At 42.1% G+C, this 26,596-nt stretch overlaps 2 protein-coding genes and 1 non-coding gene across 5 annotated transcripts in view; 1 reads left to right on the top strand and 2 right to left on the bottom strand.

The window, feature by feature from the left end:
- SREK1IP1 (SREK1 interacting protein 1) overlaps positions 1-26,596 on the top strand; it is a 471,033-nt gene that overhangs the window by 225,301 nt on the left and 219,136 nt on the right. The window lies entirely within an intron of this gene.
- RGS7BP (regulator of G protein signaling 7 binding protein) overlaps positions 1-26,596 on the bottom strand; it is a 120,643-nt gene that overhangs the window by 85,005 nt on the left and 9,042 nt on the right. The window lies entirely within an intron of this gene.
- LOC136389896 (small nucleolar RNA SNORA51) lies at positions 791-919 on the bottom strand. The gene has a single exon (XR_010748451.1). It is a non-coding gene; the product is annotated as a small nucleolar RNA SNORA51 (small nucleolar RNA).

The following is a 26,596-nucleotide window of genomic DNA, read 5'->3' as shown; positions in this document are numbered from 1 at the left end:
GGCCACAACATCAAAGATACTAACAGGACTATTTAATCTCCATAAAGGAGAACACATATCTTCCTGTCTGCTGTGGAAGGAAAGGGAAAATCTAGTTCACCCAAAAAGCCATAGGAATTTATTCATGTTTTAAGTGGACATAGATAGGAATGTGAGGAAGTCTTATTCTATGCTGTTTAAGGTCAAATCTCTCTATGTTAGGTAATCTTTTCTGTCATTTAATAATCAACTCTTATGTACAGCCTTCGAAGCTGACCATCTAATTCACTCTTTGGTTATGGCGGTTAGCTGGAGAGGTGGGCTGGTAGGAAGCCTCCTTCCGAAATAATCACACAGGGTGAGAACAGAAGCAGTTCTCCCCCTAGCATTGATTCAGGTTTCCTGGGGCCATTATCCCAACCTGGGGAGTCTCTGAATATATGACATTCAAACTGGGATCAGGCACCTGCTATGTCCACTGTGTCATGACAAGAGAAAGGTGCACATCGTAAGGATCTATGTGTTTAAAGATCTCACTCAGAATGGGAAATGAGTAGATACATCCAGGCACGGCAAAACTTCTAGATACTTGTGTTTATAGTCACTGTCTCCACTTCCTCACCCCACTGTCTCTTAAAATTTCAGGTCTGGACTTCTGTCTCCACTGCTCATGTCAAAGTCTCCACAAAAACCTCTGTCTCACAAAATCCGTCTGTCCTCCTCTTATGCGACATTTCAGCAGCACTTGGTACGACTATCACACCCTTCAACTTGAGACACTTTCCTTCTTTTCTTTTTCTTTTTTTTTTCCCCATGTCCCCCCATTCACAATACAGACCAGGCAGAGCCAGGGCTGAGGTGTAGATGGGTGGGTTTACTCTGCCTCCTCTTTCTGTCCAGTCAGTGTAAGAACACAGCCTGCAGTAAGCACTGGGAAGCCATTTTCCCTCTTGACATCCAGGCCCTGAAACCCTCAGTCGCTGGCCCCTCCTCAGTCTCCCTCAGCAGATCTCTTTCTTCTTAAACTTAAAGAGTACCTTAGTGCTCAGTCCCTCACTATCTTCTGTTTTCTATTTACATTTTCTTCCTAGGTAAAACCACCGAGTTCCAAAGTTTTAAATACCACCTCCATGACAATGACTTCCAAATTTACATTTACTACCCTGACCTTTCTTCTGAGCTCCAGACTTGTCCTAACAGACATCAGCTTCTAATGGATATTAATGGACACCAAAAGGAATCTCAAAGTTCTGATGTCCAAGCTGAGCTTTGGCTTTTTTCTTTCTCATCCGCGAAGTGCGCCTCCCCCAGATCTCCGTTCAGTGCCATGGCACTGCCATCCCATCAGCAGCTCAGGCCAGGAGGAACGAAGCAGCGTTTCTGATTCTTCCCTTCCCCTCATTCCCGCACCCACCCCCTCCAACCCTCAATCCATCTGGAAGTCCTTCTGGCCTTACGTCTAAAACAATACTTCTAAAATAAGCCACTATTACCCGAGCAACTGATCTCTCTCTTTTCCTCACACATTTTAAAATCACAAACCTCATCTTCCACTGGCTTTTCAGTGCATTTTGAATCAAATCCCCTCTTCCCTGTGACCTACCAAGGCCCTGCCGGGCTAGCTGCTAACTCCATCCTTGACTTGGTCTTGTCCTGCTCTCCCATCGTCCCACCACACTCCAGTCTGGCGGGTTCTGGAACTCGCCAGCTCTGCCCCTGCCTCGGGGTCTTGGCACTCGCTGCCCCTTCTGCCTGCAGTGCTCTGCCCCAGATCCTCACAAGGCTAGCTCCTTTCACGATCTGGTCTCATCTCAAATGCCGCTCCTCAGACAAGGATTCTCCGGACACCTACATCTAAAAGACTTCCTCGGGTAGCTGCCTTTTCCCTGCCTCCGGATGGGATACATTTGCTGTTACATTATCCTTTCATATTTTTGTCTTTGCACACACACCACATTTGTCATTATCTTGCTTATTTTTCTTATGTATCATATGTTTTCTAGCAGATATAAATTCCGCGGGGGCATATCACATCTTCTTTCTTTCCTGGGGGTCCTCCCGTGCCTGATACATAGTAGGTGCTCAATAATTTTATTTATTTTTTTGCAAAAGTAACTGTAGCTAAGAAACAGACATGAGGGGAAAAGACTGAGTAAGCTTCAACCTCTACTGAACAGTTTTACTTCAGCATGTCTAAAAACAAACAGGCAGAAAGCTTTGAATGTGTACATAATTGTTCTTAAAATCCTGGTCTCTTGTAGGTAGTTAAGTTCATTTAGGAAAAGAAAACATATCAGGTGACGATCTTTATGTTTAATTCCTAACCCTGCCGCTCTCAAGAGCAGTGCTTCTTAACTTCCAATCACCTGGGGAGCTTGAGTCTACCCCAGGGCACCCACGTAACTGATGTGGGCTCTGGCCTGAGCATCACAAGCTGCAAAAGCTCTGCAGGTATTTCTAACATGCAGGCACAGCTGAGAACCCATGTGCTAGGGGGTATTTTTGGACCTCACAAAATATGCTTTCCAAAGTCCGCAAAATCTATAAAATAGAGCTGTTGCTAGAACCTAGTATTAGAGGTTTCCATAGCTCCTTATTCATTAATACAGCTGGCGGTGGAGAGGCCTATTTCATCCTGGCTGAGTTTCAGTATCGCTGACTGCATTAGCCTCTCTAAAGCTGGGACAGCAACAAAAAGGCTGATGATGTTTCAGAAGCAATGAGAAGAGACTTGAACGTAGGGGCTATACATGGGGCCAGTGGAGAAGCTGGTACGGTCATCGCCTGGAGCACATCACTAGCTGGAAGAGTTCTCCGGGAAGGAATGAAGGAGATGGTTAGTCAGCAGGGGGGAATTATTAACTGGTAACAGCAAGTTTCAATTAGCAGTGACTTGGAAAATGAAGGCACAAGGGTGGTAGATCAGAGTTCAATCCTTCTGTGTATGGGATGAAGCTGTGAGGAAACACCCAGAGATAGAAGAGGCAGGAGCAGTGCTGAAAGGAGTAGTCTAGTAACAGGGAGTCAGGCTGGGTCCACACAGATGCAGCCCCCGTACCCAAACTTGCCAGAGCAAAATGGTCTGGTGGCAGGGGTGGGAGGTGGGATGTTGGGGGTGGTGTAGGGCAGTGGTCCCCAACCTCTGAGCCGCGGACCAGTACCGGTCTGTGGGTCATTTTGTACCAGTCCACAGAGAAAGAATAAATAACTTACATTATTTCCGTTTTATTTATATTTAAGTCTGAAAGATGTTTTATTTTTTTGAAAATGACCAGATTCCCTTTGTTACATCCGTCTAAGACTCACTCTTGATGCTTGTCTCGGTCACATGATACATTTATCCGTCCCACCCTAAAGGCCGGTCCGTGAAAATATTTTCTGACATTAAACCGGTCTGTGGCCCAAAAAAGGTTGGGGACCACTGATGTAGGGCACCCGGCTCCCCAGAGAATATGGGACGGGGACTAAAGGTAAGAGGAGGCCCCAGGGACTGAGGAACTTCAAGAAACTTTCCTTGTTCATAGAGGCATTTGAGCAACTGATGCTTTTACTTTCTCTGTGAAGTGAGAGACTAGAGCATTAGAAGATGTATTGCCTTTAGATGGAAATGGCCAATTCTAAATACCTAGAAAAGCAAACATCAATGCTTCAACATTTAACTTCCAGAAACAAAAGGTTATTATTTTGACCCTTGAAAAAGTATTTGCACAATTTCTCCTAAGAGTGAGTGGTCCTTGTAAAGCCCATTCCACCCTCCGCCTTTGTAGATTAAGCCTCATTGTTCTGGGAGCTCTTTCTGATTTGGTTTATGAAAACAGACACTGAGCTGATACAACCCAGGTACAGCTTCAGGAAAGAGGATATTACAACAGATTGTGGTGGTGCCTCTGTCATCTAGAAAAAGATTTAAATAATGATAACATTGAGCCATTGTTCAGTTCTCCCCATATCTGGCCCCAGCTCCGTCTTTCTCACCTAACGGAGCCTGACTTTGGGTATAAATGTGTCGCTGGTGAGCACCCTCCTCTTTATTGTTCTGAAAGATGGTAAACATGCCAAAGGTAGGAAACAAAGTCTTTCAAGACCTGAGATTCTCTCTAAAAATAGTACTTACCTATGGAGAAGGAATTTTTATTTTTTCATTGTGCATGTATATAGCAAAAAGGGTATAAAAAATCGAGCAGGAGGTGGATTTTTGAAGATGATGAAAAAAAAACTTTAACACTGTCTAAATATATTAGTCTCTCTGGTGCCCCAGTATTATTGATAAAAGGGTTCTATAAATTATCAAAACCCCCTATGTGATTTGAAAAATTAGAGTAAATCTAATTCTTGAATTGCATCATACACAGACTCAAAGTCATACATGCAAACACAGGTCATCATACACACACACAGACAAGGGTTTCCCCCTCCCCAGGATTTATGAATCTTTTATATTGTATTCCCAGAATCAGGTATGGAAAACTTCAGTGCTTAGTACATAGAAAAGTGCATAATAAACGTTGGCTGAGTGAAGGGATGGACAAGGAGTGTGTTTCTAGACTGTGGCCTAGAGCTGCTGTAACCCGATGACCCAGGCAACTTCCCAGGGTTAGAGAGCTAACGAGAGAGGGTTACCCACAGACTGACCGCCTAATGCACTCGCTGGCTTCACTTCTGTTTTCTTCTCAATGTGCAGGCTGACCGATGTCTCCAATGACTTTGCATGATTAAACACAGTTTTTTTTAAAAGTTAAAAAAATAAAATATTTTTTTACAGTATCTTGTAATTTTCCTTAGAAACCTCTTTTATGTGACCAGGTGGTAGTGCAGTGGATAGAGCATTGGCCTGGGACACAGTGGATCCAGGTTCAAAACCCCAAGCTCACCACCTTGGGCACAGGCTCTCATGCAGCTTGAGTGTGGGGTCACTAGCTTGAGCTTAAGATCATAGACATGACCCCACGGTTGCTGGCTTGAGCCAAAGGTCCCTGGCTTGAGTAAGAGGTCACTGGCTCAGCTGGAGCACCCCAGTCAAGGCACACATGAGAAAGCGCTTAATGAACAATTAAGGTGCCGCAACTATGAGTTGATGCTTCTCATCTCTCTCCCTTCCTGTCTCTGTCTTTCTCTCACTTAAAAAAGCATTTTTTTAAACTAGTGTTCTGTCAAGGACATTTGTCATTTCTTTGGTCATTTGATGTTTAACCTTCTTTCTGTTGGCACAGTCCCTATGATCAGAGGTACTGAGGGGGCCACCAGGTCCCGCTTTCTGCTGTAGAAGGTGAAAGGAAGAAAGTCTCTTTCTCTCTGCCTGCAGCCAGGACACGACTGCCCACTGGGCTTTCTACCAGGGATCGATGCTGCAGGGTGTGACCTAAGAGGATGGGATGGTTAGGACCCATGTGGGCAGCAGTGTCCATCACTATTGGCCATGGCAACATCTCGGCCAGCTGGTTTCTGCTCTACAGTTTGTATGGTCTTCTTGGTTCGGGTCAATTTTTTAACCCCTTCCTCAAGATTCCCTGTTTGATTGTGAGTTGCCCCCCATAACCTTTTAATAAGTCCTCCTATTTGCTTAAGATATGTAGAGCAAGCTACTCTTGCTTACCAAAAACAATAACAAAAACACCAATTGATACATTTCCTCAATCACTGATCAATAACAGAGCTAAGCATATTCCTGAAAGTTATGAATAGAATGAAGATAAATTTAATCTATATTCAGAGATTATTTGTGGTCTTCCAGGTGTGGCACAGTGCAAGTCTAGTAGCCTTTGAATCAAGTACTGACCCTACCACTTATTGACTGTGTGACCTTGGGCAAGACAGTTCATCTCTGTGAGCCTCCATATCCTCACACAAGGATAAAAATAGCACAAGGATAAAATATTGCATAGGTATGTGCTATGGACAAGATAAGATTACTTTGATCATGAAAGCACTTTCAAATCTTTTTTTTTTTTTTTTTTACAGGGACAGAGAGAGAGTCAGAGAGAACAGACAGACAGGAACGGAGAGAGATGAGAAGTATCAATCATCAATTTTTCGTTTTGACACCTTAGTTATTCATTGATTGCTTTCTCATATGTGCCTTGACCGCGGGCCTTCAGCAGACGAGTAACCAGCGACCTTGGGTCCAAGCTGGTGAGCTTTTTGCTCAAACCAGATGAACCCACGCTCAAACCGGCGACCTCGGGGTCTCGAACCTGGGTCCTTCCGCATCTTAGTCCGACGCTCTATCTACTGCACCACCGCCTGGTCAGGCAAAGCACTTTCAAATCTTAAGCTATCTTTATTGTCCCAGGCCATCAAAATCTCTTCTGTATAATCTCATTTTATACATAATCCACATCTGTTATACTATATTTCCTACTTTCCTTTTTGGGTATAGCCTAGAAGGTGGTTTCAAATTCTAGTTAAAACAAACAAACAAACAAACAAACCCCCCCAAAACCTTGTTCCAATGTAAGCAGTAAAGCTTAAACTATGTTGAAAAGATAAGTAGATAATATCCTTGCTCTCCATTCAAAACCTAAGTTTCTATTTGACCCAACTCATCTCCCTGACATACAGATACACACCCAACAAGCAGAGCTCAAACCACAACTTATTTGTTTATTGATCACCAGACCCTTTGGGGCCACCCTCCAAACTTTGGCTTTTCACTAAAATTAGTGGTTAAAACATGTTTTCCTGGCTCACTGATGTCATTTAGTATAAATTAAGGTTCTGCCCAGTAGGCTTTTAAGTGGACATAAACAGAAGTTTTCTGCTCAAGTGATGCAGGCACAGCTCAAGGGAGGTTGTAGAAACTGAGGTGGCGATGCAGGCAGGAGGGGGCATCAGGCTGGCCCAGTGAGGGCCTTAGTCTGACATCTGGTCGTTGGTCTTGGAAGATGTAACAAATTGTTTCTGGGCAGTTGATGTGACACTTTCAGCAGGAAAAGGGGGAAAGTTAAGGGGTCCCATGTGGGGGCTACTCTTCATTGCCACTCCCTGGCACCATCCCCTTGAGGGAAGAGGAAAGGGTGCACTGGGGGCCATGTTGGTTCAAGTGGACTCTTTGTCTATGCCAGTGGTTCTCAAATTTGTTTGTGCATCTGAATTACCTGAGGATATTTAGTAAGTTCTGGTGCCCAGACGACACCCATACCTTGTAAACCAGTCTCTGAGGGTGGGACCCAGTCACCAGTAAGTACTCTTGGAAGTTCCCCAGGTGATTCCAGAGGGCATCACAAATTTGGGGACCACTGGCCAATCTTGTTCTCATACTCTACTTATTTCAATAAAGCTTGGGAACCAGCAAAGTTTCTTTTCCTCCGTTTCTCTACCTAGTCCTGGTTCTTTTGAACCTTTAGCCTAACAACAAAACTCAAGTTACATTCATTATGTTATATGCAATATATTGTGCTGCTTTGAAAATATTTCTGAAGGTTTAATCTCTTTTAAACAGAAAAAGACTTGCCTTACAGTCAAAGTCATTTTCTAGTGTCACCGCCTTTATCTGTGGCTCATCAGTTCTCTAAGGCACTATTACTGAAATGAAATATTCTATCCTTGGTGTCAAACCACAGAGGAGTCAACACTCAAAATAATACTCTTTTTTTAGGACTGAAATGGCAAAAAAGTACATTTCTAATCAAAATATAATCTTCCAATCTACTTTTATTATTCCTATCCCAAATTGTCAAAGCCTTAAACTGATATGATTCTCTTTTTCTGGATTACAATGAAAATTCTATTAATATTTTAAGGCTTTTTTTTTTGGTTAAGGAAAACTCGAATAAGGTGTAATAATAATAGCTGCTCATGTTGAGCACTTATTGTGTGTTTGATGTTTGCTTAGTGCTTACCTACATCACATCGTTGAATTTTCACAGCATCCCAGTGAAGTGAACACTGTTGTTACTGTCACTTTTTCAGGGGTGGCAATTGAAGCTTGCTGGGGGCTGAGAATGCACTGAGGACACACATTTGATAAGTAGCTAAGTTACTCCCTTCAGAGGTGTGCATGAACACAATGAAACTTAACAAGCAGCTGTGTGCCTAAACGTGTGCCAAGTCTTTTCACTGCTGCCTTTCACTTCATCTTCATAACTACCAACACACCAGGCAAAAATATGACAGAATGCTCGAGGGAAGAAAAACAAATCAAAAGCCTTCTCTCCTGGCTCTCTGTCCTCCTGACTTCCTCACTGCTGCTTCCTGTCTAATTATTCTCACCAGTGAAATGGGGCAGCCCCACCAGGACCAGAACAAATACTGAGGAGCAATGCTTTCGCATATATATGTATGTATATATTAGATCAGTAGTTCCAAATCAGGACAATGAACAAGTCTAAAGGTAATACATTTTGTAGGTAACCCAGAGGGCAAACAAAGCATCAAGTATTTGCACATAAAGAAATATAAGAGCTAGAATTCTACATATACAAGTATAATTATATTTGAGATTTTCTAGACCTGTATTCAAGACTGATATTCAAGGCTTGACATGTGTGAGTAGATTTTTTCCCCCTTAATATTTAGCACAGATGAGTGGTACTGAGAATATAGGAAACAGATACGTTAAAAGAAGAAAATGAGAGTCGCTTATCCAGAAAGGAAAGATTTTGGTGTACATTCTTACAATTATATCTAGTTATCTATTTTCATTTTGTTTAAAAAATGGGGTTATTCTATAAAACTGTTTTATATCTACTTTTTTTCATTTAATGTCATTTAAATGTGAGCATATACCTGAGTATATTGTTACTTGCTTAATCCTCTTTTGGATATGTAGCTCATTCCTCATTTTTCACTGTTGCAAGTGATGCTGTAATGCTCACACACAGTTTTGCTGCTTAAAGAAAACTCAGAAATTATATGACAACTGCAGCCCAGAGTAGTCAAGGGAATTGATCAAAATGACTCAGTTGAAAGCCTGGCCAAGACTTTAAACTGATTACCAGTCTGGGCCTCTTTCTTCTACACTCGTGGTTCCCAACCCCTACCACAGGCTCTTAAATCACCTCCAGAGATTTAAAAAAATATCATGCCTAGGTCTCACCACAGGCATTCTGATTGAGTTGACCTGGGGTGGAGCCAGGTATTGGTATTTTCAAGAGCTCTTCCAGGGGTTCAGATGTGCAGCAGGGTTTGGAGCACTGCTCTACACGGCAGGGCTGTACTCAAGACCACACAGAGAGGTGTTCTGGGATCCCACCAGCATTCGCTTCTGAGAGTTGAAGGGGGAACTTGAAACATCTGACAATTATTCTTTCTTGCACTAATAGCACCCATGTATGTTACTTCAGTGACTTCTTAGACAATTTTCATGGGGTATTTTACCTTGAAAGTTGAAAGAGAAGTACTTATTCAACTGTAACTGCTCAGGTTCAAAAGTTTTAAATGTTTGCTTTAGACCTGGAACAGGGGAAGGGCTGGGGCGGGGGCAAAAGGGTTCAGTTTGAGGGAGATCTGTGGCTTTGCTTTTCCCCACCTGTGCTCATAGCTACGCAGCCCTTTAGCACTAGCCATGCTTTCTGCCCTGAGCCCCCACCTGCTTGGTGGAAGCCACCTTCCCAGGCATCTCCAAGAACCCTGGGATTGTATTTCTGTAAAATACTGGTAGGCATCTAAACAGTCCCTTAGTTGCTCACAGTCAGAGTACGCTGGCCTGAGCCTCAAACCCCAGCTGTCTCACAGAGGTGCCAATCAGATTAGAAGTTGGCCGTCCCTGTCATTTCCCCTTCCGGGCTGCAGTGGAGCTGGAAATTGTACCCTGGGCCTGGGAGTGTGGAGCTTACCCACTACTCCTCCAGGACAGAGACTGAGAGTTAGAAAAAGACTGCTTGCTGTGTCTTCCACTTATCTGGAGAAGCATCTGGAAGCAAAGTTAATCGGACTGCCAAGCTCAATCATTTAGTGATTCAGTTTTCAGTTCATACCTACAGGTTCCATCCAGGGGCCCGGGCTGGGAAGAATTTAGGGGCCACACTATACCCAGAACACCACTCTCTTAGTAATTATAGCAAGGTGCCAATTCTTTCTTCTTTGTGCTGGATTTGCTCCTGGGAACTCCTTGCTGTTCGTCGTATGATCTGGAGTGCTCAGATCTGCATCAGAACACGTAGCAAAGGCAAATAAGGGAGTGCAAACAGAGGAGATACATGTCCATTTACAAGAGCTAGGAGAATCTGTGGTGTCAGCTCTGGTTATATCGAGATTCCTTAAAGACCACAGGGAAGGAGGGAGAGGGGTACTTGTGGGGCAGTGGACAAGGCTAGGCTGGAGAGCAGGAGACCCAGCTTCTCATTCCAATCGTGTCCCTTTCAGGCTCTGTGGCCAAAGGCAAGATAGTTCCCTCACATATAAAATAAAAGATAATAATAATAATTCCCAGCTCAGCTCACAGAGGTATAGACGGGATTTGGTGACAGAATATTTGTGGAGGCACTTTGCATCAAGCGTCAGTTACTCATAGCGATAGTTCCTTTCTTCAGTAAAGGGAAAGTGTACCTCTCACGGGCCACGAAGGCTCCGCGAAGTCAAGGAGTTGTATACAGTACCCACGTTGGCTCTCATGTTCTAGGCCCGAGGGAGCAGGAAGGGTCTTCATGAGATTGTCTGGGGAGGAATATGGGCACCAGTAGCTATTGTTCCAATTGTCTGAGAGAGGGAGGGGTAGGCAGGGAGAAGGGCAAGAGAAGAATGAACGGTCCACTGGGCTTCATTAAATCTTGAGTCTGAAATAAGGACACTGAATACTTGAAAGGAATTTTTTTCCTTAGCTTTAATTTAGAAATGTTTAACATATTCATAAAGCTCATTTAATATGTTTGGCCTTAATCAACTAACAATTCAAGGCCAGAATACATTTCCTCCTCTCTTTTTCTATATTTGGTAGGTGTTTGTTTCTCTTTTCAAGATGAGGTGACAGGTATCGACACATTTTACACTCTGTCACATGCCATTCTAAAGGCAACAAAGACATTAAGATCATACAGGTCACAGTTACTAACACACAGTAGATGAGCTATCCTGGCATTTTTCCTGATGTTCACATCTAACGGTTCGCAAGCATTCAGAGGAAGCAAGCAGGTGGTCGAGGTCCACTTTTGGCCGGCAAATATTTTTTGTCAGACAAAATTTAAAAATTCTGATATTTCAAATACAAACATAAATCCATGAATTTTTTTTTTTTTTTTTTTTGTATTTTTCCGAAGTTGGAAACGGGGAGGCAGTCAGACAGACTCCTGCATGTGCCTGACCCGGATCCACCCGGCACGCCCACCAGGGGGCGATGCTCTGCCCCTCTGGGGTGTCGCTCTGTTGCAACCAGAGCCATTCTAGTGCCTGAGACAGAGGCCACAGAGCCATCCTCAGTGCCCAGGCCAACTTTGCTCCAATGGAGCCTTGGCTGCGGGAGGGGAAGAGAGAGACAGAAAGGAAGGAGAGGGGGAGGGGTGGAGAAGCAGATGGGCGCTTCTCCTGTGTGCCCTGGCTGGGAATCGAACCTGGGACTCCTGCATGCCAGGCTGACGCTCTACCACTGAGCCAACTGGCCAGGGCCCATGAATTTTTTTAAGAAGAAAAAAAAAAGAGGGCACACTTGGCCCACATTTCCCATGGGCGCCAGCAAGCAATGCCACCTGGGTGGCAGCGGCCTCTTCCTCTCAGCAGGTGCATGCCCTCTAGTACCCCCGCGCTGTTTACCATCCCCTACCTGGGCCCCAGGGACCTGAATTTGGAGACCTGGAATCACACATTGCCTCCAACTGCTAATCCCACAACTGTATAGTCCCCTTTCTTTTCCTTTCAACTTCATTCCTTTATCTTTGGGCAGTACCAACTCCTTCATCAATGGAGTTCCCAAAGAGCAAATGAGTCCCTCCTTCCCCAGTTTCTCTCTTCTTCTTCAGCTGAATCATTCTCCTTTCTTACCGTTTCCCCCCTCACATCCCACAGAATTGTCTTCTCAGAAGTTGCAGAATGTCTTGATAATGTTGAAGCACGAATCAAGACTTCCCCAGAATGCATTGGGGTGACATTTCTATTGCAAAGATTACACCTAAATAGTGGCATGGACTTGCTTCACATGTTCACATCGGCTCTACGCTGGTGCCATACAGTAACCTGATACTGATATTTAAAGACTAATTCAAAGCCACACTTAGTCTGAACGAACTTGGTAGCTTAAAACATATTTCATCCTCAAAAATGTTTTTGGTGCAAGTGAGGGGGCATGGTTTGTGCTAAGACAAATAGGAAATGTTGCAGTGATAGAATGATATTGAAAGGTGGACTATCAGAAACGATCTGTTTCCTGACAGAGAGAAAGAGGGAAGCCCACCTTTACATCATCCCCCAGCTCAGTGAGGGGATGGCAAGAATGGAAATGAGAATTCTAAGCCAAACTGGACTGCTTCAAAATTAGACCCACTAAGAAAGTGAGTCTAAAATTCGGATATTGAAGCTCTAACAAGCCATAATTTTGGTCAAAAACTGGAAATCCCATGAGGGGGCTAATTTAGATGATTCCGATTATGATTTTAAACTTCACTTGCTGGGAGAACAGGAGCTCTTGTGGATTCATTGACAAGGGGTGTGAGTATTTGAAGAAATGGTGATTTGACATTGGTCTGGGAATCTTCTCCCAGTCTCCTTCCCTGTGAGGCTTTCCCATCTCTTCACAGAGCCTCAGTGTAAGTTTTGTGAGTGTTCCTATCACCCCAGTGGAACTGTCTCTCCTTTGATCCCCTCCAGTACTTAGTGCCTTTCCTCCCCCTTACATTGATGCCCTGGATTGGCACTGGGTGGACAATGACACTGTGGTAACGATGTGTCCCTCCTCCTCAAATGTCTTCTGCTGGAAAGAAGCAAGTTGGTCGTTAAAATCCTGTCTATCCAGACCAGGATCAAAGTCAGATCCAACATGGTCATTTCTAGTAGCTGTTCAGGGAAACAAACAAGAAAGAGCATGCCTGAAAATGGAGTGATCTGAGTAGACAGAGTATGCAGAAAGAAAGTCTGAAAAATTCGGGGCTTAGACAGAAGTGCTGAAGCCTCAAGAATGCAGAGCCATCAATCACATGTCTACTGGCAGCTTCAGTAAGGCCATAATTTTGTTATTTCCCCCTTCTTTCCTGTTTTCCTCTTCTTACTAGCTGAGTAAACCTTAAAAACCCTCAAATCAGCTGTTTGCCAGCTAAAGAGGTCCTTGTACTGAAGTACGTCCGGGGGAGGAGAGAGACTCTGAGTGGAAATAATAGTTGGTGGCAGTGAAAGGGAAGGGAAGCACGTAGGTCAATCCTGGGGTCGCTCCATGAAGGAAAGGGGCTCTCTGGGCAAATAGCTCAGCATGGTGTCATAAATAAAAACCCTGGCACCAGAAAGACCAGCATTTGAACCATAGCCCCACCAGTTATCTTGACCAAATATCTCAACTTTCTGAACCTAAGTTATTACAAGATGGAGATTTAAAATGATCTAGCATACAGGTGTACTAGGAAGTTTTCAAGGGTCTCATCTGGACTCAAAAGACAGCCCCCGATCCTCTCTTGCTGTAAAAGGAATCAGCATCTCGGACCCATAAGAGGAAAGCCAACAGAATCACAGTAATAGCAGTGCTGAAAAGCTCAAACCGGTGAAATAATGGTTCCGACCTACCTGCAGAGCAGTCTCAGTGGTTAGACCATTGTGATAAATGCATTTCTTATCAAACACATCAAACTTTAAAAGCATTATCACACTGGATTCTACGTAAATATTATTGCAGATGAACTCATTCAATTATGAAGTTTGAAGGGTACAGTACAACAACAAAGGGCTGCTCCCCCCCACCTTTGAACTCTGATCTCTGTTTCCCCTTGGTTCAGGATAAATAGTGGCCCCTGAGGTTTGCTCATTGCCTCCTTTGTGCCTCTACAAATACCCCCTACATAGTTCTGTAACAATACTCATTACACTGTGTTGTATTGGTTTACTTATATGTCTGTCCCTACACAGATTCTAGGTGATGTGGGCAGGGGCTGTGTTTTATGTCTCTTTATACTTACAAAGCCTAGCACAGTGTCTGGCTCACAGTAGTTCAATGATTAATGAATATGTGAATGAGCAAACAAACTAACAAAGAGATGGGCAGGAAGGAGGGGTAGGTCCTGAGGGATCTCCTTGCACCTCTTTCTATCCATTCCAGCACCCTTTCTCTCAGTTCTAGCATCCAAGCACCCTACGCTGAGTATCCCCCTGGTCTTGTTAAGAATGCCTCACTTTGGCTTGCAGATTGAAGCATTTTTGTTCTCACTAGACAGCTGGTATGGAGAGAGGCATGTGCAAATCAGATCATAAAAGTTGTAGCCAGGAAAGCCACATGACATGGTCCTGGTCACCTAGATGTTCTTGGAAATTGCTATATGAGGCTTCTGAGAAAGTCTTTTAAAAAGGGACACTTGCCTTTTGCTCTCTCTGTCTTTCCTACTTGCCTGGAACATGGACACAATTTCTGGAGTGAAAGAAGCAATCCTAGCTCCTTGAGGAAAAGTCCTAGACCTAGAACTCCACAGACATCTCAGTACTGATATCCTCAAATCATGAACCAATGCTTGCTGTCCCCTACTGCTAAGTTTTTCATTATGTGAGAAAAAGAAACCTAGTGTTTAATTAAGTCACTGGAATCTGGCCCATGCTACTTGCAGCTGAAGATAATTCCAAGTTGATAATCCAGTCTTCCTTCTTCTCCTTAGGTTGGTTCACCTTAGGACCTTTGCACTTGCTGTTCCATCTGCCTGAAATGCTTTCCCCTTAGGTCATCACATGACTGATCCTTTCTCAGAATCAGATATCAACTTAGAATGTCACTTTCTCAGCTGACAGAAAAGATGGCAGCAGAGTAGGCAGACACACAGATGCCCAGCTCTCACCACCAAACTGGAATACAAATCAATTTAGGAAAAATCAGCATGAAAAACCAACTCTGAACTACAAGAACAGCTCTCAAAAACCAAAGAGCAAATAAGAAGCCACAAAAAATCTGGTAGGGAGCACCTGAATCTCCCCTGCTTACAGGAACGGAGGGAGGGGGGTGAGGCTGAGAGCCCAGAGGGGATCTCACACTAGGGAAAAGGGCAGAAACTACTGCTCACAGCCACTTGCCTGGCGACCAGAGAGCAAGGTGTGTTGAAAAGACCAGCTTATCTCCCAAGTGGAAAAGACAGGGAAAGGGACAGACTGTGAGGGGCTAGGAATGCAGGAGATGAACTAAAAAAGCTGACTCATCCGTGCTGGAGGCGGCCATAGCTGGGGGAGGGACTGAACCTTTCACAAAACAGAGCTGAATTGCTTCTGGATCAGAGATCTCCGGACATCTATCCAGCTCCAATCAGCGCAACAAGACACAGCTGAAAACAAGAAGTGGGGAGGAGGGGCAGTAACTCAGGTCTCCATGGAGATCTGAGATACACCTCCTCCTACTGAAGCTGAGAAAACACCCTGCCCCCAGAGAGATTAATTGGCTAAAGAAGCCTTCAGAGTCTCAGGTTACACCCACGGCATTCCTGCATACAGTTTCAAGGAAGCCCCCTGCTGAGTTCAGTAAAAAGACTATCACCTGTTAAGAAAACAAACAAATCAAGACTTCAAAGCTTCCCAAATCTGAAAGTGGATTACAGATAACAGCTGATACCAACCCAAGAAGACCTAGAAATAACTGAAAACTGGAGGCAGACAACACCAAGCCTAGACTCAACCAACTCTACAAATAAAAAACCCAAAAACAGACAATGAGAAAAAAAAGAAGTGCAATCCAAATGAAACCACAAGAGACACCTTCAAAAGATGAACTGAGTGATATGGAAATAATCAAACTTCCAGATGCGGAGTTCAAAATAATGATTGTAAGGATGCTTAGGGATCTTAGAACAACAATGGATGGTCATTATGAACACCTAAATAAAGAAATAGCAAGTATAAAAAAGAATCAGTTGGAGATGACAAATACAATATCAGAAATAAAGACCACAATGGAAGGAATTAAAAACAGGATAGATAGAGCTGAGGATCGAATCAGTGAGTTGGAGGACAACTGGAATGAAGGCATGAAAGCAGAGAAGAAAAGAGAAAAGAGACTTAAAAAGTCAGAGGAAACCCTTAGAGAGCTCTGTGACAACATGAAGAGAAATAACATCTGTATCATAGGAGTTCCTGAAGAAGAAAAAAAACAAGGGATAGAGACTTTGTTCAATCATATCATAGCTGAAAACTTCCCTAAATTAATGCAAGAGAAACTCTCACAAGTCCAAGAAGCACAGAGGACTCCATTAAAGAGAAACCCAAAGAAACCTACACCAAGACACATCATAATTAAAATACCAAAGCTAAGCGATAAAGAGAAAATATTAAAAGCTGCAAGAGAAAAAAAAGTTATCACCTACAAAGGAGGCCCCATAAGGATGATGTCCAACTTCTCAACAGAAACACTTGAGGCCAGAAGGGAATGGCAAGAAATATTCAAAGCAATGCAGAACAAGAACCTACAACCAAGACTATCCAGCAAGGCTATCGTTTAAAATCGAAGGAGAAATAAAAAGCTTCCCAGACAAAAAACAACTCAAGGAATTCATTACAACCAAACCAATGCTGCAGGAAATGTTAAGGGGCCTGTTGTAAACAGATCAAAGTGGGAAAAGAATATAGCAAAAAAGGAATACACCTTTAAAGAAGAAAATGGCAATAAACAACTTCATATCAATAATAACCTTAAATGTAAATGGATTAAATGATCCAATCAAAAGACATAGGGTAGCTGCGTGGATAAGAAAACAGGACCCATACATATGCTGTCTACAAGAGACACACAAGATAGAACAAAAGATACACATAGATTGAAGGTAAAAGGATGGAAAAAAACATTTCATGCAAATGGAAATGAAAAAAAAAAGCTGGGGTAGCAATACTTATATCAGACAAATTGGACTTTAAAACAAAGGATATAGTAAGAGATAAAGAAAGCCACTACATAATCATAAAGGGAATAATCCCACAGGAAGATATAACTATTATAAATATCTAATATAGCAGCACCCAAATATATAAAGCAGACTTTGATGGATTTAAAGGGCGAGATCAACAGCAATACTATAATAGTAGGGGATTTCAATACCCCACTAACATCACTAGATAGATCCTCAAGAAAGAAAATTAACAAAGAAACAGCAGACTTATTGGAAACACTAGATCAACTCGATTTAATAGATATCGTCAGAACCTTTCACCCTAAAGCAGCAGAATATACATTCTTTTCAAGTGCTCATGGTACATTCTCTAGGATAGACCACATGTTAGGGCACAAAAGTGCTCTCAAAAAATTTAAGAAGACTGAAATCATATCAAGCACTTTCTCCGATCACAACGGCATGAAACTAGAAATGAACCACAACAGAAAAGCTCAAAAATTCTCAAACACATGGAAACTAAATAGCAGGTTGTTAAATAATGAATGGATTAAGAATGAGATCAAAGAAGAAATAAAAAAATTCCTAGAAATGAATGACAATGAGCATACAACAACTCAAAATTTATGGGACACAGCAAAAGCAGTACTGAGAGGGAAGTTCATAGCACTACAGGCACACTTTCAGAAGCTAGAAAAAGCTCAAATAAACAACTTAACCCTGCATCTAAAAGAACTAGAAAAAGAACAGCAAGTAAAGCCCAAATGTAGTAGAAGGAAGGAAATAATAAAGGTCAGAGCAGAATTAACTGGCATAGAGGCTAAAGAAACAATACAGAGGATCAATGAAACTAGGAGCTGGTTCTTTGAAAAGGTAAACAAGATTGATGAACCTTTAACTAGACTCACCAAGAAAAAGAGAGAGAGGACTCAAATAAATAAAATTAGAAATGAGAGAGGAGAAATAACAACTGACACAACAGAAATACAAAATATTGTAAGAAAATACTATGAAGAACTGTATGCCAAAAGCTAGACAACCTAGATGAAATAGACAAATTCCTTGAAACATACAATCTTCCAAAAATCAATCTGGAAGAATCAGAAAACCTAAACAGACCGATTACAACAAATGAGATCGAAACAGTTATCAAAAAACTCCCAACATAGAAAAGTCTGGGGCCCGATGGCTTCACAACAGAATTCTACCAAATATTCAAAGAAGAACTAACTCCTATCCTTCTCAAACTATTTCAAAAAATTCAAGAGGAAGGAAGACTTCCAAGCTCCTTTTATGAGGTGAGCATAATTCTGATTCCAAAACCAGGCAAAGACAACACAAAGAAAGAAAATTATAGGCCAATATCTCCAATGAATATAGATGCTAAAATCCTCAACAAAATATTAGCAAACCGGATCCAACAATATATGGAAAAAATCATACACCATGATCAAGTGGGATTTATTCTGGGGAGGCAAGGATGGTACAATATTCATAAATCAATCAATGTGATTCATCACATAAACAAAAAGGAGAAAAACCATATAATAATTTCAATAGATGCAGAAAAAGCATTTGATAAAATCCAGCACCCATTCATGATCAAAACTCTCAGCAAAGTGGGAATACAGGGAACATACCTCAACATGATAAAAGCCATCTATGAGAAACCCACAGCCAACATCATACTCAATGGGCAAAAATTAAAAGCAATCTTCTTAAGATCAGGAACAAGGCAGGGGTGCCCCCTTTCACCACTCTTATTTAACATAGTCCTGGAAGTCCTAGCCACAGCAATCAGACAAGAAGAAGAAATAAAAGGCATTCAAGTTGGAAAAGAAGAAGTAAAACTATCATTATTTGCAGATGATATGATATTGTATATAGTAAACCCTAAAGTCTCAGTCAAAAAGCTACTGGACTTGATAAATGAATTCAGCAAAGTGGAAAGATATAAAATCAATACTCAGAAATCAGAGGCATTTTTATACACCAACAATGAACAGTCAGAAAGAGATATTAAGGAAACAATCCCCTTCACAATTACAACCAAAAAAATAAAGTACCTAGGAGTAAACTTAACCAAGGAGACTAAAGACTTGTACTCGGAAAATTACAAAGCATTGATAAAAGAAATCAAGGAAGATACAAACAAGTGGAAGCATATACCGTGCTCATGGTTAGGAAGAATAAACATCATTAAAATGTCTATTTTACCCAAAGCAATCTATAAATTCAATGCAATACCAATTAAAATACCAATGACATACTTCAAAGATATAGACCACATATTCCAAAAATTTATATGGAACCAAAAGAGAACACGAATAGCCTCAGCAATCTTAAAAAAGAAGAATAAAGTGGGAGGTATCACACTTCCTGATATCAAGTTATATTATAAGGCCATTGTACTCAAAACAGCATGGTACTGGCATAAGAACAGGCACATAGATCAATGGAACAGAACAGAGAACCCAGAAATAAACCCACAGTTCTATGGACAACTGATATTTGAGAAAGGAGGTAAGGAAATACAATGGAGTAAAGACAGCCTCTTTAACAAATTTTGTTGGGGAAATTGGACAGCTACCTGCAAAAAAATGAAACTAGATCACCAGTTTACACCACTCACAAAAATAAACTCAAAATGGATAAAAGACTTAAATATAGGCCATGAAACCATAAGCATCTTAGAAGAAAACATAGGCAGTAAGCTATCCGACATCTCTCGGAGCAATATATTTGCTGATTTATCTCCACAGGGAAGTGAAATAAAAGACAGGATAAACAAATGGGACTATATCAAACTAAAAAGCTTTTGCACAGCTAAAGACAACAAGAACAGAATAAAAAGACAAACTACACAATGGAAGAACATATTTGACAATACGTCTGATAAGGGGTTAATAACCAAAATTTATAAAGAACTTGTAAATCTCAACACCAGGAAGACAAACAATCCAATCCAAAAATGGGCAAAAGAGATGAATAGACACTTCTCCAAAGAGGACATACAGATGGCCAATAGGCATATGAAAAAATGCTCAACATCACTAATCATTAGAGAAATGCAAATTAAAACCACAATGAGATATCACCTCACACCAGTCAGAATGGCGCTCATCAACAAAACAACACAGAATAAGTGCTGGAGAGGGTGCAGAGAAAAGGGAACTCTCCTGCCCTGCTGGTGGGAATGCAGACTGGTGCAGCCACTGTGGAAAACAGTATGGAGATTCCTCAAAAAACTGAAAATCGAACTGCTTTTTGACCCAGCTATCCCACTTTTAGGAATATACCCCAAGGATACCATAGAACGACTCCAAAAGGAGAAATGCACCCCCATGTTTGTGGCAGCATTGTTCACAATAGCAAAGATCTGGAAACAGCCCAAGTGTCCATCAGAGGACGAGTGGATTAAAAAGCTTTGGTACATATATACTATGGAATACTACTCAGCCATAAGAAATGATGACATCGGATCATTTACAATAACATGGATGGACCTTGATAACATTATACAGAGTGAAATAAGTAAATCAGAAAAAAACTAAGAACTATATGAATCCATACATAGAAGGGACATAAAAATGAGACTCAGAGACATGAACAAGAAAAGGATGGCAACAGGGGAGGGGGTTGGGGGAAGGGGGGATGCGGCGAAGAAGGAGAGAGGGGTTGGGGGAGGGGAGGGGCACAAGAAAACCAGATAGAAGGTGACAGAAGACAATTTAACTTTGGGGGAGGGGTACACAGCACAATCAAATGTCAAAATAATCTAGAGATGTTTTCTTTCAACATATGTACCCTGATTTATCAATGTCACTGCATTAAATTTAATAAACAAATTAAAAAAAAAAGAATTTCACTTTCTCAGGGACCTTTCTGAATACCCTCTCTGACAATAACTTCCCACACTGCATCCATCCCCATCATCCTTTAATAGTATCATGCTATTCTGTTTGCTTTACTGCATTTATCACTCTTGGAAACATTTTCTCCTTTGGTTGCTTCTTATTGTCTCAGTCCATGTGAGTGCTGTAACACAATACCATGAACTGAGTGGCTTATGAACAACAGAAATGTATTGCTCAAGTCTGGAGTTTGTGAAATCAAACACCAAGTATCGGTATGGTTGTGTTTGCTGAGGACCCTCCCCCGGCTCATGGCTGGTACCTTCTCACTGCATTTGCACTAGGACACTAATCCCATTCACGAGGGTTCCACCCTCAGGGTTTAAGGCCCCACCTCACCATACTATCACTTTGGGCATGAGACTTTCTAGTATGAAGTGGGCAGGTACACAGATATTCATACTACAGCAATTTTCAGTAATTCCTACCATCAGTGTGGGAAACTTGTCTGTTTTGTTCAGAACTGTTGTATCTCCAGCACCTAAAAGTACATGTGAAATATGGTGAGCACTCTATGAATAGGCTCTGAGAAAAGAAAGAGGGCTGTCAGAGCTGCAAATGAATACATTTCCCCATAGGGAATATTGTCAGATGTTGAATAAATTTATAATTTATGGTCTTACGGGTTAGAGAGTCCCACTCAATCTCAGGTAAAAATTTTTAATTGATTTCTTGAGTGCCACTCCTTACAACTTAGCAAGCCCTATCCCATTTCACATCCTGCCTCATGAAAATTATATTTGAGCCCTTTCAAAGGCACGCTCGCTGCCTAACTTTCTGCCCTCCCAAGTGGTTTCCTGAACCACTTAGCTTTTCCATGAATCCATTTAAAAACAGTAAAATCTTACTCCACTTGAGACCCTGCCCTCCGTTCTGGTTTTCTGTGTGAGAAGCACGGCGGGCTATGATGAGACAGCAAGTAAGATCTTGACATTTAGGAAGAGGAACATATTTCTTTTAATAGCCAAAGAGCATGCCTTCACATTGAGAAGCCATAGGTGTGGACTATTACACACATGGAGGGAATAGAAAGCAGATAGTTTGAATAGGTACAGAATTTGCAAGTTTAAATGGTAAAAAATAAGTCAGAAATACAAGTTGAGGCTGTGACAGACTGTGCTAATTGTTTCTCAGTATCCAGCCTCTCCCTTTCCCTTAATAATAAAGTCCTCCTTTAAGGTGGCAATGACAGAGAACGCATTTCCCAGTCTCCCTGTGGTAGGTGTGCCCTGCCATGTGGCTTTGGATGAAGTTTTTTTCGGGACTGCAGCAAGAGGGCTGACCCAGCTGGGAAGTCGGGACTTTTGCCATTCATTTTCCTTTTACTTTGAACTTGGACTGTTGGGTGTGGCTCCTGTAGTAACTTGTATCCCAAAATGAGGTTGATTGAACCTTTCAAAAACTTCGAATGGGCGACAGAATGATGATTTCATGGTGCGACAGGCCAGCTTCTGAATGACCCGCTCTTGGGCCGGTTTTGTGTGAGAGAATAAATGCTGGTGTCTTTAAGCAGCTGCTCCTTTGAATTTTCTGTTAAATGCAGCCAAATATAATCCACTTTGATAAAGATACCCACTTGGGGAGCTTTAAAAAACCCCAATACTCAGGCTACGTCCCAGATCATTTAAATCAGAAACTCTAGGGATGGAATTCAAGCATCAGCAATTTTTTAAAGCTTCCCCAATGATTCCAATGTGTAGCCCAGGCTGAGAATCACTGCTTCAGGCTGACAGGCCTCATATTTAGTGTGTTCAAGGGTCTCCTGCGGATGGAGTGGTGCTTTTTAATAATTTGGATTTCCAGGCCTCACTCCTCAGAGATTTTGTTTCTTTAGGTTTGACAGTATCCCAGGTGATTCTAAGACAAGCAGTCCAAGCATCACACTTGAAGAAACACTGCTTTAGACGTGTTTTCAATTGCTGGTCTGTGGACTGGTGTACCAGAAATTTCATGCTGGTCCGGAAAGAGTTAACCACCCTGATGTTGTATGAAGATTATAGACCCAGTTATCTCAGTTGAATTCATTTATGCTCAGGGTGATTTTTGCCTTCCCCCGAAATAATTCTCTCATTTCAAATGTAAAAAGGTTAAAAACCACTGCTTTAAACAATGGAGAACCTTTGGAGGTTTTAAAGCAAAGAAGAGAAGATCAGAGAAGAATTTTAGGATTAGTCAGGATCTAGTGAATAAATTGAAAAGAGGTGAGAGATTTACAGTAAAGAGACCAACTGCAAGGCACTGCAATTGTTGACGGCCTGAGGGGACAGGAGCCTGAACTAAGAGAGTGGCTGGATAAATGGGTAAAAAAAAAAAAAAAAGGAGAGAGACAATAGATACTGAAAAAGATAAAACACTACAGGACTTAGTAACTGACAGAGTCAGGGCCAAAGGGACATCAAAATACTTACTGATGACTAAAGAATACACAAGGGCAGGTGTGGCCAACAGTTTTTGCCCCCGGGCCAGATTAGAAAAAAAACTTTTCACTGGCCGAATGAAATATTAAAATTAAAAAATGTTAAATACAAAAAAGTTTATTATGTAATTTGTTTATGATTAAATGTAAGTAATTTAGTACAACAAATTAACAAAGAAACTAATGTGATGTGTTGAGGCGCTTTGTATTACCTATTATTTTTTTAACATCTTGCTCTATACTTATATAAATAGTAACTATTCTTTTTTTAGATTTTTAAAATTTTTATTTATTTATTTATTTATTTATTCTTTTTTTTTTTTTTTTTTTAGAGAGGAGAGAGAGAGAGAGAGAGGGAGAGAGAGGAGAGAGAGACAGAGAGAGAGAAGGGGGGAGGAGCTGGAAGCATCAACTCCTTGACCAGGCAAGCCCAGGGTTTTGAACTGATGACCTCAGCATTTCCAAGTCGATGCTTTATCCACTGCGCCACCACAGGTCAGGCAATAGTAACTATTCTTAACACAGCCTCCAAATGTAAACGATTTGATCTTGACCTTGTTGTACTTTTATTTAGATTCATTAAAGAAAAAGTTTGTTCACAAATATAAGTTGAACTGAAGATTACTAAATATTCCTTGGCAAGTATTATTATTATTATTTTTTGTATTTTTCTGAAGCTGGAAACGGGGAGAGACAGACAGATTCCCGCATGAGCCCAACCAGGATCCACCCGGCACGCCCGCTAGGGGGCGACGCTCTGCCCACCAGGGGGCGATGCTCTGCCCCTCCGGAGCGTCGCTCTGTTGTGACCAGAGCCACTCTAGCGCCTGGGGCAGAGATCCAATGGAGCCTTGCTGCGGGAGGGAAGAGAGAGACAGAGAGGAAGGAGAGGGGGAGGGGTGGAGAAGCAGATGGGCGCTTCTCCTGTGTGCCCTGGCCGGGAATCGAACCAGGGACTTCTGCACGCCAGGCCGACGCTCCACCACTGAGCCAACCGGCCAGGGCCGGCAAGTATTCTTTTAATTTCCATATTTTCCATTATTCAATTACTTATAAAAATTGCACAGACAAGTACCAAAGCTGTAAATCTTTATAATGAAATTTAAAAAAAATAAAATAAAGAAGTATCACGAATCCATTCAACCAATTATTGGAAGTTAACCCTAGATTAGTCACACGCAGAATTCTTTTCCCGCATATCACTATTTTCTTAAATATCTCAATTTCCAATAATCAAAGATGCTTCCGCTTCTAAGTAGCTGAGATTTTAACTTTCATTGTTGTACAATGGTTAGATATCGTAGTTTATCTATAACGATTTAAAAGTACCACTTATTTCATTCCCACAGTGCATCATGCAGAGAATATTAAAAATTTAATCACGGGCCGCATAAACTCATTACGCGGGCTGGATCCGGCCCTCGGGCGTATGTTGGCCTTGCCTGCACTAGGGGTTTGCCTTCTGGTTAGTATGTATTTCCTTCCTTTGCTCCAACTAGTTAAACTGGTAGAGAGTGCTAGTTTACTAGATGTCTACAGCTGCAAATGTTGTTGATTTTTACTAAACTGATGGTGTCTAGAGTGTTCTATTAGATGGAAAGCCTTTGTTTGCTAAATTAGCTCCTCTATTTAAAGGCTTACTTTATAGCAACATGAGTCTATTTCACAAATTTTAATATTTGTTTAAATATACAGGGTCCTTGGGTTACGACAGTCTGAATATACAACGTTTCGAGTTTACGATTCCCACTCCCATAAAAACTTAAAAAAATTGAGACATGAGTGTTTCCGCTTATGCCATTAGCATCGTTCTTATGAACTACATGGATGAACTAGTTTGGCTAAGTGCAGCAGAAGAATACACAGTAACTGCGCGTATAAGTGAGGGAGTTGGCTTCCCCCAGTATGCTTTCCTACGCCATTTTGGATTGTTAAAAGCGCAAGTATTCTGTTTGTGTTAGGCTAGGGTGTGTTTCGACTTACACCAAAATTTGAGTTATGTCACTGCTGTAGGAATGGAACTGTGTTGTAACCCAAGGACCCCATATGTACTTAGACAAGCAATTAAATGTTTTTCATGAGAGGTTTTTTAAAAAGTCATCTCTTGTTGAGCAGAAGAAATGGATAAACTGACTGGTGGTATAGTTACTTCTCTCAAGCTCTGACTTCTGCAGATATTTTTTTGGATGAGGCACAACTAAACTCTTAAGGGATAAAAGTTAAAAGAATATATTTAAAGGGTAATCTCAATGGAAAATGGTTAACTATTCAGCATAAAGCCACCAAGCAGATAGTTGTTAGGGCGATGTTTTATCAGATAACCTCAATTAGACATAAGTACTTTATGGGTAATTCTACAATACACACTGCCTGGCATTCACTGTGATAATGAACACCTGTGCCTCAGCAATCCCTCTCAGGTGCATTCTTCATGCCCTCCATTGTTTAAAAATTAACATAACGGGCCCTGGCCGGTTGGCTCAGCAGTAGAGCGTCGGCCTAGCGTGCGGAGGACCCGGGTTCGATTCCCGGCCAGGGCACATAGGAGAAGCGCCCATTTGCTTCTCCACCCCTCCGCCGCGCCTTCCTCTCTGTCTCTCTCTTCCCCTCCCGCAGCCAAGGCTCCATTGGAGCAAAGATGGCCCGGGCGCTGGGGATGGCTCCTTGGCCTCTGCCCCAGGCGCTAGAGTGGCTCTGGTCGCAATATGGCGACGCCCAGGATGGGCAGAGCATCGCCCCTTGGTGGGCAGAGCGTCGCCCCTGGTGGGCGTGCCAGGTGGATCCCGGTCGGGCACATGCGGGAGTCTGTCTGACTGTCTCCCTGTTTCCAGCTTCAGAAAAATGCAAAAAAAAAAAAAAAAAAAATTAACACAACGGCATTACAGTTACAAACCAGAAAAAATAACCGTCAAATGGAATAGAAATGTCATAAAATATAAGTTAATCTCATTTTTCAATTCTTATTAGAGTCTATGTCAAGACAGTTTCTTTTAAGAATAGATTTTATAGAGCATTGGCCCAGTGTGTGGAAGTCCTGGGTTCGATTCCCAGACAGGGCACACATTAAAGTGCCCATTTGCTTCTCCACCTTTCCCCCTCTCCTTCCTCTCTGTCTCTCTCTTCCCCTCCCTCAGCCAAGGCTCCATTGGAGCAAGGTTAGCCTGGGCACTGAGGATGGCTCTATGGTCTCTGCCTCAGGCGCTAGAATGGCTTCGGTTGCAGCGAAGCAATGCCACAGATGGGTTGAGCATCGACCCCTGGTGGGCATGCCGGGTGGATACTAGTTGGGCACATGCAGGAGTCTGTCTGCCTTCCCCCGCTCTCATTTTGAAAAAATACACACACACACACACACACACACACACACACAC

The sequence above is a fragment of the Saccopteryx leptura genome, chromosome 1 (assembly GCF_036850995.1).
Source record: "Saccopteryx leptura isolate mSacLep1 chromosome 1, mSacLep1_pri_phased_curated, whole genome shotgun sequence".
NCBI classification, from domain to species: Eukaryota; Metazoa; Chordata; class Mammalia; order Chiroptera; family Emballonuridae; genus Saccopteryx; species Saccopteryx leptura.
The sequence above is the reverse complement of the archived record's forward strand: the minus strand, read 5'-3'. Positions and strand labels throughout refer to the sequence as shown.